This window comes from Apteryx mantelli, unplaced genomic scaffold, assembly GCF_036417845.1.
Source record: "Apteryx mantelli isolate bAptMan1 unplaced genomic scaffold, bAptMan1.hap1 HAP1_SCAFFOLD_40, whole genome shotgun sequence".
In the NCBI taxonomy this organism is placed as follows: Eukaryota; Metazoa; Chordata; class Aves; order Apterygiformes; family Apterygidae; genus Apteryx; species Apteryx mantelli.
In genome coordinates, this window is record NW_027118755.1 from 2,610,001 (window position 1) to 2,618,561 (window position 8,561).

Below are 8,561 nucleotides of genomic sequence, written 5' to 3' on the forward strand. Positions count from 1 at the left end.
TTGGGCGTGCGGGTGGAGGGATGAACCCTCGCCGCGCGCACGCTCCCTTTTCGGGAGCAACGGATGTGCTAGAGGAGAAAGCGACCTCGAGGTGGGTGCAGCCCCCCAACTGAGAAACACCAGGGCGGCATGCTCCACAGCAGGTGGGGGACCGGCAGCTCTAGGGGAGAGAGGCAGAGGGGGACTCCCCCCTTCTGCGCACAGGGTGCCTCTGAGGCACACCTGGTGTGCGTGGGTGGCACCCACTTGCCCCTTCTCGTTCGCCACCCTGCCAATGGCTTCTTGCAGCTGGCACTGGGCAACCTGGGGCTGAGACCATCGCCAACACCTCACGCAGGTTTTCAGACATCTCAGAACTCACAGGGCCACTCTGCCTTGCAGAGCTGGGTTCGGTGAAGAAGCCCACGGAAAGTAGGAGAGAGCACACGCCGCCTTCGCCGCTCCAGCAGGCAGCTCCTCGCTGGATGGGCCGGCCGCTGCCAAGGCGAACGCAGTGGGCTCGCCGCAACTTGGCCAGGCCACACCCCCCACCAAATCCTTTCGGATTGCTTGGAGAGCTTCTTCCTCTCCCTGGCTTCTTGCATGCTTTGTTTGCTTAGGTGGGTTTTTGCTTGCTCCTTTTTGGTGTCGTGTTGTTTTTTGTTTTGTTGTTGTTTCTTTCCTTGTTTGTGGTTTTTTTTTTTTTTTTAAATGGGTGTTAGAGGAATGCAGGGCCAGGCCACCCAGCCCCCCAGTGCACCACCTGCCTAAAACTCCTAAAGTCACAAGGATCACAAGACCTCACTCTTACGGTCCACAGTTGTACTGAAGAGCAAGAACAAGCAAGCTTCTGGCTTCCCTCACCTTGCCTTAGCACATCCATGTTACCACTTGACACCTCTACCACCCCATTCAAACTGCCCACCTGACACTGTCCTCAGAGCATGTCATGCCCAACACACACCGGGAACTTGGCAGCAGAAGGCAGAACCCCTTGGGGCTTGTCCCCAGCCTCACTGGGGCATTGGGGAAAAACAAACAAAAAACCCCCCACAAGAGTGGTATTTCACTGGTGCCCCAGCCACAGCATGGGCCGCATTTCCACAGGGCCTCCTGCTTCCTCTGCACCTCCTACATCTCTCTGCAGTGCCAAATTAGAGTCAAGCTCAACAGGCTTGCTCTTCTTTCCTTGCTGATTCCACCAGGCCTTTTCCCCTAGTCAGGGATTAGCTGGAGACAACCAAGGCCCTGAGTGCACTAAGAGGCCTTCATTGGAAGCCTTCATTGCTCTGACCAGCCTCATCTGGGGCCTCCACCCACCCACTCTGCTCAGGGGCTCTATTAAGGCTTGGCACATCACAAGCTTGCAGGTCGTGTTGGCTTCCCCTGTGCCCAGAGCATCCTTGCTCCCCAGCTCACTGAACCCTTTCATGAGCATTAAGCAAGGGAAGGGGGCTCATTAGTCCAGTGACCCTAATGCTCCCTGCTTCCTCAGAGCCCTTCCCAACACATATCAGCTGCTCAGCTGTCATCTCCTGGCTCTCCAGGATGGCCCTAGACTGGGTTACTCCCTTCATGCAGCAGAAGAACTTTATTCTGCAGACCCTGAGGACCTCTTTGTGGCTTGTCAGTGTGCAGCTGTGGCTGAGCTTACCTTGCTGGAGCTCTGGCAGGGGAATCACTCAGCTGCTGACTATCCACTACAAGTGAGGAAGTTGGCTGGGGCAGCAGGGTGGGGAGAATGGCCAGGGTGGATCCTCCCCAGAGCCTGAGGCAGCTCTCAGACCTGCCTCTCTCTGTGGGCAGGCACCTCATGGAATGCCTGAGAGTGCAATGGGACCCTTGCAGGAGCCCAGCCATGCTTTTCCTCACCTCCTCCCCCTTAACACTCCTTACTGCACCAGCAAATCTCCTGCTCCTACTGGTGCCAAGGGAGGATGGTTGCAGGTGTATGCCCTAGAGCCTCACCTCACCATACCCCTTATCATTGCCTTCCCTCATGGGCACACAATCCAAACCACTGCTCTGGTGGACTTGGGGGTTTCCCACACTCTTGTGGCCTCTGAATTTGTCCAGAGTGCCCACAGTCTCACCCAGCCATAGCTGATCCCAAATATGGTCAGTGCAGTAGATAGGATGAGTCCCTGGGGGTGGGGGTGGGGGAGGGGACCGTTGCCCATGAATCCATTCTTCTGACCACAACTATGACACCTGGACATTCTGAGATAGTAGTCCTGCCCCATCTGGCATACAGCCTTCTCTCCAGTCATCTTCAGCTTGCCCTGGTTGCAGAAGCACAACCCTAGACTTTACAGGAAATGGGAATCCTTTCACTTCCCTGCAGGCAGGCATTACTCAAAGGGTGAGGGTAAGGGTCAGCCCTGGGATCGTCATGGAACTGCTCCCCAGCTACCGCACCCCACAGGGATGGCTCTAGAAAGGCCCGTGTTTCTCGTGCCACATAACACCAACAGCTGTCTGGCTGCATGGCTGCCATGCCTGTGTTTGAAATGAGCCCTGCAGTGACCTTCTGTAGGGCAGTGACCAACACAGTGAACTGCACAAGACTGGTACCAAATACAGCAGCTCTGCATCCTAGCAGTGCCCTCAGCACAGCACAGTCTCAGCCCCAAGGTTCCTGCCTCACTGCAACTTCCACTGGTGCCACAGACTGCACGAGGAATTAAAATAGGCATTCACCAGAGCCCTGCTCCTTGTCCACCCAAACCCCAGCTGGCCTTTCATTGTAGAACCTGCTGTCTCGGACCAAGCCATAGGGACCACTGTGAGCTCGGGTCCTCCAATGATGCCATGATGCACCTGCAGCTGGACATGGAGGGGGGCATCCGGGAACACAAAGCATCTGATTATCCAGGTCTACTGGTGACCCATGACACAAGCAGTTGTGACTGAGTGGATCAGATCCTGAAGCAATACAGTCTTTTTCTCCAAGATGACTGTGCCACCCTCTTCCCATTTTCAGAGTAAGCTTATAACTTATAAGCTTATAAGCAAGCTTATAATAAGCAGACCCCATTTGTTGCTCAGTTTGGGTTCCACCCTGAAAGTCATCCACACCAGCAGCTTCCCATCTACCTGCAGCTGCTGACCTGCTTGCACAAGTCCCAACATGCCCTCCTCATAACCCAGCTGGACAAAGTCAAAACTGCCTGCAATAGACAAGCAGGGAGATAGTGTCACCCAGCCACAGCCTTTCCCACTGGTGATCAAGCATGGCTTTCCAGTGAGCACATGCAGCTACCTGACCATCTGGCAAGCTGGACCATCACTGCCTGGGGCCTTTCACCATTGGTGACCAGATCAATGCAGTTACCTCCCACATGGAGCTCCCACAGTCCCTGAAGATTCACCTTGTTTTTCTGCCTCCCTCCTGAAGCCTAATCATCCAGACCCCTTCCACTGCCAGCTACTCCCCCACCTCTGGTCATGACACAAGGGCAACCACAACAGCAAGTGAGGTGAAGTTTAGACTCTGAACTCCTCTGGGGGAAACTTCCTATCTCCTTGACTGGCACAGCAATGGACCTGAGGAGCACCCCTGGGAACCAGTGGACAAAGTACATGCTGCAGCCAAGATCAGGGCTTTCCAGAGCAAGTTCCCCCTCCAAACACAGGCCCCTGTAAGGGCTGACGACACACACTGCTGTGAGGGGAGGCTGCTGTTATGGCCCTGAGTGCAGTAGGAGGCCTTAATTGCCCTGACCAGCCTCACCTGGGGCCTCCACCCACTCCCTCTGACCAGGGCCTCCATTTCAATGCAGGCTGAGGCCTTCAGGCCTTCCTGAATTTTGTCTTAGGGGGTTCTGCTCTCACCCTCTTCCTGAAGTGCTGCTTGGAATCCCTGTGTGGACCTTGAATCAGGCCTGTTAATCCCACCTTTCCTGACTATCACTGGACTGTCAATAGGACCTGTTGCTGTCACTACCCTGCTCTGTTCACCTGCCTCTGGTGCCTTGGGACTGCACCCTAATGGTGAGGTCTTTGCTTGGCTTGCATTGTGGCTGCCCTCAGATCCTGGCTCACCTTCTCACTACTTAGATGACAAGGCATTGGACTATTTACTCAACCAGGAATTAAACCATGGTACCTTTTCCAGGTTGGATTTGCTAGTTTTTCTCTCTACCCTCACAGGCTTGTGATGATGTCATAAGAACAGTGCCACAATCTGCATTACCCTGTTTCAGTCCCAGATGAGTGAAGCCTGGTGCAATCAAAGCTATCTAGGAAAACCTGGTCTTCAACTCCTTCAGGTGTGTAATCTGTCCCTACAAATCTCTCCAGCCCAGTAACCAGCTATTAAGGCAGAAAGAGAGATGCAGAGTACTAAGCAAACTTAAGCATCTGTGTGAAGACTTTTGCTCTGCTTTAGTGGAAGGCTAAAGGTTCACTTAACACACCTTGAACCTTAGACTTACTGATCAAATAGGCCAATAAGAAATCAAGAACCAACTATCTCTTTGAAGATTTAGCAAGAGGGCTGCACAGAGCCCGTGTCCTGAGGGAACAACCGTACATAGCACATACATAAGTCCTTTTGGATGCCTTCCTCCAGTACAATTGACTGGGTGAAGTTATCTTGGGAGTGGATGATTCAGTGTACTCTCCGAGCCTGTATATTTGGGATTGGACTTGCCAGCCGTGCAACCCCCAAGGCGCCATCCCTAGCACTGGCATAAAAGGAGCCACAAGTGCTGGAAGGTAAGTGAAACCAGTTCTTCACTGCTGTTCTTATGGCCAAGTCAAGGGAAAGGAACTATATGGCCTTTGTATCAGAGTGATCCACTGAAGACACCAGTTGAGGGATCATGCATTTAAAATCTCCACCTTCTGTGGTGGTTTCCATGCCCCCTCCCCCCTCTGCTTCCCTCCCCCCCCTTCATATTTACTAGCCAGGAGTGAAGTTTCTCTTGTAACTCCAATTTAGATAGGTCAACCCAAGGGTCCACCCAGAGGCCCAAATGCTTCTTGGAGTTGCCCAGTTCTATCATGTTCAGCTTCAAACTGCTCACTACCCATGGGTCACCATCACTGATAGTAGGCAAGTCTTTTGTGGTCCTAATGTAAAACCCATGGAACTTTTCACCTTGCATCCTCAGCCCTGTTAGTTTACCAAATTCCTCCACCACTGTGATGTTTCCTTGCATCCCATCCCAGGAGTCACTTAATAAAGCTAGATCATCTGTGAAGGCCACAGTTGGAACCTTGTTGCTGTTGTGCCAAAACCCTCTTCCCAGCTCTTCTAATCAGTATGACAATGGGTCTATTAATAGATTGAACAGCACTGAGGAAATGGCATCTCTGTTTTACTCTGGTGAGGATCTTAATACCATCTGACTGACTTTCCTTCACCTCCAGCTGAGTCCAGCTGATGATGCCTATTCCATGTTCATCAACACCTTTCTGTTTCAGGGCCTGAAGAATATGCTGATGACTCACCAAGTCAAGAGCTTTCACTAGATCCATGAAGACAACTCTCAAAGGCTTGTGTTCCCTTTTGGCATTTTTAATCAGTATCTGAAGCACCTGGAAATGTTCAAACACCTGGGGACTGATATAAAGCCCCTTTGACAGCTGTTAATCAGAGATGCCTTTGTCAGCCCTGCTGTTAAGACACTTAAAAATAGCCTCACATTAATCAGCCTGATGGTAATGGGTCATCAGTTCTTAATATCTAGTTGTTCTACTGGGTCAGCAGATTTTGGCATTAACATAGTTCTGCATTCCTTGACTCCCTCTGGGATCTTGCTGGACACCAGCCAAAGATTATAGTTTTCTGCCAGCCTGATGCCTTGTGAGTCTTCTCTGATGAGATCCCTCAGACTTAGGCAGTCCAATACAAGTGCGGAGTTCTTATTCATTTCACAGAATCACAGAATGGTTGAGGTTGGAAGGGACCTCTGGTGATCATCTAGTCCAACACACCTGCTCAAGCAGTGTCCCCTACAGCACCTTGCACAGAATCGCGTCCAGGCGGCTTTTGAATATCTCCAGAGAAGGAGACTCCACAACCTCTCTGGGCAACCTCTTCCAGTGCTCTGTCACCCTAACAATAAAAGATTTTTTCCTCATGTTCAGATGGAACTGTCTGTGTTTCAGTTTGTGCCCGTTGCCTCGCGTCCCGTCGCTCAGCACCACTGAAAAGAGTCTGGCTCCATCCTCTTGACACCCTCCCTTCAGATACTTGTACACGTTGATAAGATCCCCTCTCAGCCTTCTCTTCTCCAGGCTAAACAGGCCCAGCTCTCTCAGCCTTTCCTCATAAGAGAGATGCTCCAGTCCCCTAATCATCTTTGGAGCCCTTCGCTGGACTTGCTCCAGTAGTGCCACATCCCTCTTGTACTGGGAGCCCAGAACTGGACGCAGTACTCCAGCTGTGGCCTCAGCAGGGCTGAGTAGAGGGGGAGGATCCCCTCCCTCGACCTGCTGGCAACACTCTTCCTCATGCACCCCAGCATACCATTGGCCTTCTTCGCCACAAGGGCACATTGCTGCCTCATGCTTAACTTGGTGTCCACCAGCACTCCCATGTCCTTCTCCAAAGAGTTGCTTTCCAGCAGATCAGCCTCCAACCTGTCCTGGTGCATGGGTTTATTCCTCCCTAGGTGCAGGACCCTGCACTTGCCTTTGTTGAACTTCAGGAGGTTCCTCTCTGCCCAACTCTCCAGCCTGTCCAGGTCTCTCTGAATGGCAACACAGCCTTCTGGTCTGTTAGGCACTGCTCCCAGTTTTGTGTCATCAGCCAACTTGTTGAGGGTGCACTCTGTGCCTTCATCCAGGTTATTGATGAAGAAGCTGAACAAGACTGGACACAGCCCTGACCCCTGGGGGACACCACTAGCTACAGCCCTCCAACGAGACTGTGCCACTTATCACAACCCTCCAAGCTCTGCCATTCAGCCAGTTCTCAAGCCACCTCACTGTCTGCTCATCTAACCTGCACTTCCTGAGCTTCCCTATGAGGATGTTATGGGAGACAGTGTCAAAAGCCTTGCTGAAGTCAAGGCAGACAACATCCACTGCTCTCCCCTCATCTACCCTGCCAGTCATTCCATCAGAGAAGGCTATCAGATTGGTTAAGCATGATTTCCCCTTGGTGAAGCCATGCTGACTACTCCTGATCACCTTCTTGTCCTCCACATGCTTGGAGATGGCCTCCAGGATGAGCTGCTCCATCACCTTTGCAGGGATGGAGGTGAGGCTGACTGGCCTGTAGTTGCCTGGATCCACCTTCTTGCGCTTTTTGAAGACTGCAGTGACACAGGCTTTCTTCCAGTGCTCAGGCACCTCTCCTGTTCTCCATCACCTTTCAAAGATGGTGGAGAGTGGCTTAGCAATAACATCTGCCAGCTCCCTCAGCACTCGTGGGTGCATCCCATCAGGGCCCATGGATTTGTGGGTGTCAAGTTTGCTTAAATGATCTCTAACCCACTCCTCCTCCACCAAGGGAAAATCTTCCTTTCTCCAGATTTTCTCTCTTGCCTCCAGGGTCTGGGGTTCCTGAGGGCTGGCCTGAGCAGTAAAGGCTGAAGCAAAGAAGGCATTCAGTAATTCTGCCTTCTCTGCATCCTTTGTCACCAGGGCACCCACCCCATTCAGCAGTGGGCCCACATTTTCCCTAGTCTTCCTTTTGATATTGAGGTATTTGAAGAAGCCCTTCTTGTTGTCCTTGACATCTCTCTCCAGATTTAATTCCAAATGGCCTTAGCCTTCCTCGTCGCATCCCTGCATACTCTGACAATGTTCCTATGTTCCTCCCAAGTGGCCTGTCCCCCTTTCCACTTTCTGTATACTTCCTTTGTCTGGTTGAGTTTTGCCAGGAGCTCCTTGCTCATCCATGCAGGTCTCCTGCCCCCTTTGCTTGACTTCCTACTCATAGGGATGCACCGCTCTTGAGCCTGGAGGAAGCGATGTTTGACTATTAACCAGCTCTCTTGGAGCCCCCTTCCTTCTAGGGCCCTCACCCATGGCATTCCTCCAAGTAGGTTCCTGAAGACGACAAAGTTTGCTCTCCTCAAGTCCAGGGTTGCGATCCTACTTAGTGCCCTGCTTCTTCCTCACAGGATCCTGAACTCCACCATCTCATGGTCACTGCAGCCAAGGCTGCCCCCAGCCTTCACATCTCCAACCACTCCTTTCTTTGTTAAGATAAGTTCCAGCAGCACACCTCTCCTTGTTGGCTCCTCCACCACCTGTGTCAAGAAGTTGTCACCAATGCTCTGCAGGAACCTCCAGGACTGTTTGTGCCTAGCTGTGTTGTCTTTCCAGCAGATGTTGGGGTGGTTGAAGTCCCCCATGAGAACCAGGGCCTGGGATCGTGAGGCTACTTCCAGTTGTCTGTAGAAGGCCTCATCGACTTCCTCTTCCTGATCAGGTGGCCTGTAGTAAACACCTACAACTGTGTCACCCGTGCTAGCCTGCCCTTTAATCCTTACCCATAAGCTCTCGACTCGCTCTTCATCCACCCCTAGGCACAGCTCAATACATTCCAGTTGCTCTCTCACATAAAGAGCAACTCCAGCACCTCGCTTTCCTGGCCTGTCTTTCCTAAAAAGCACGTAGCC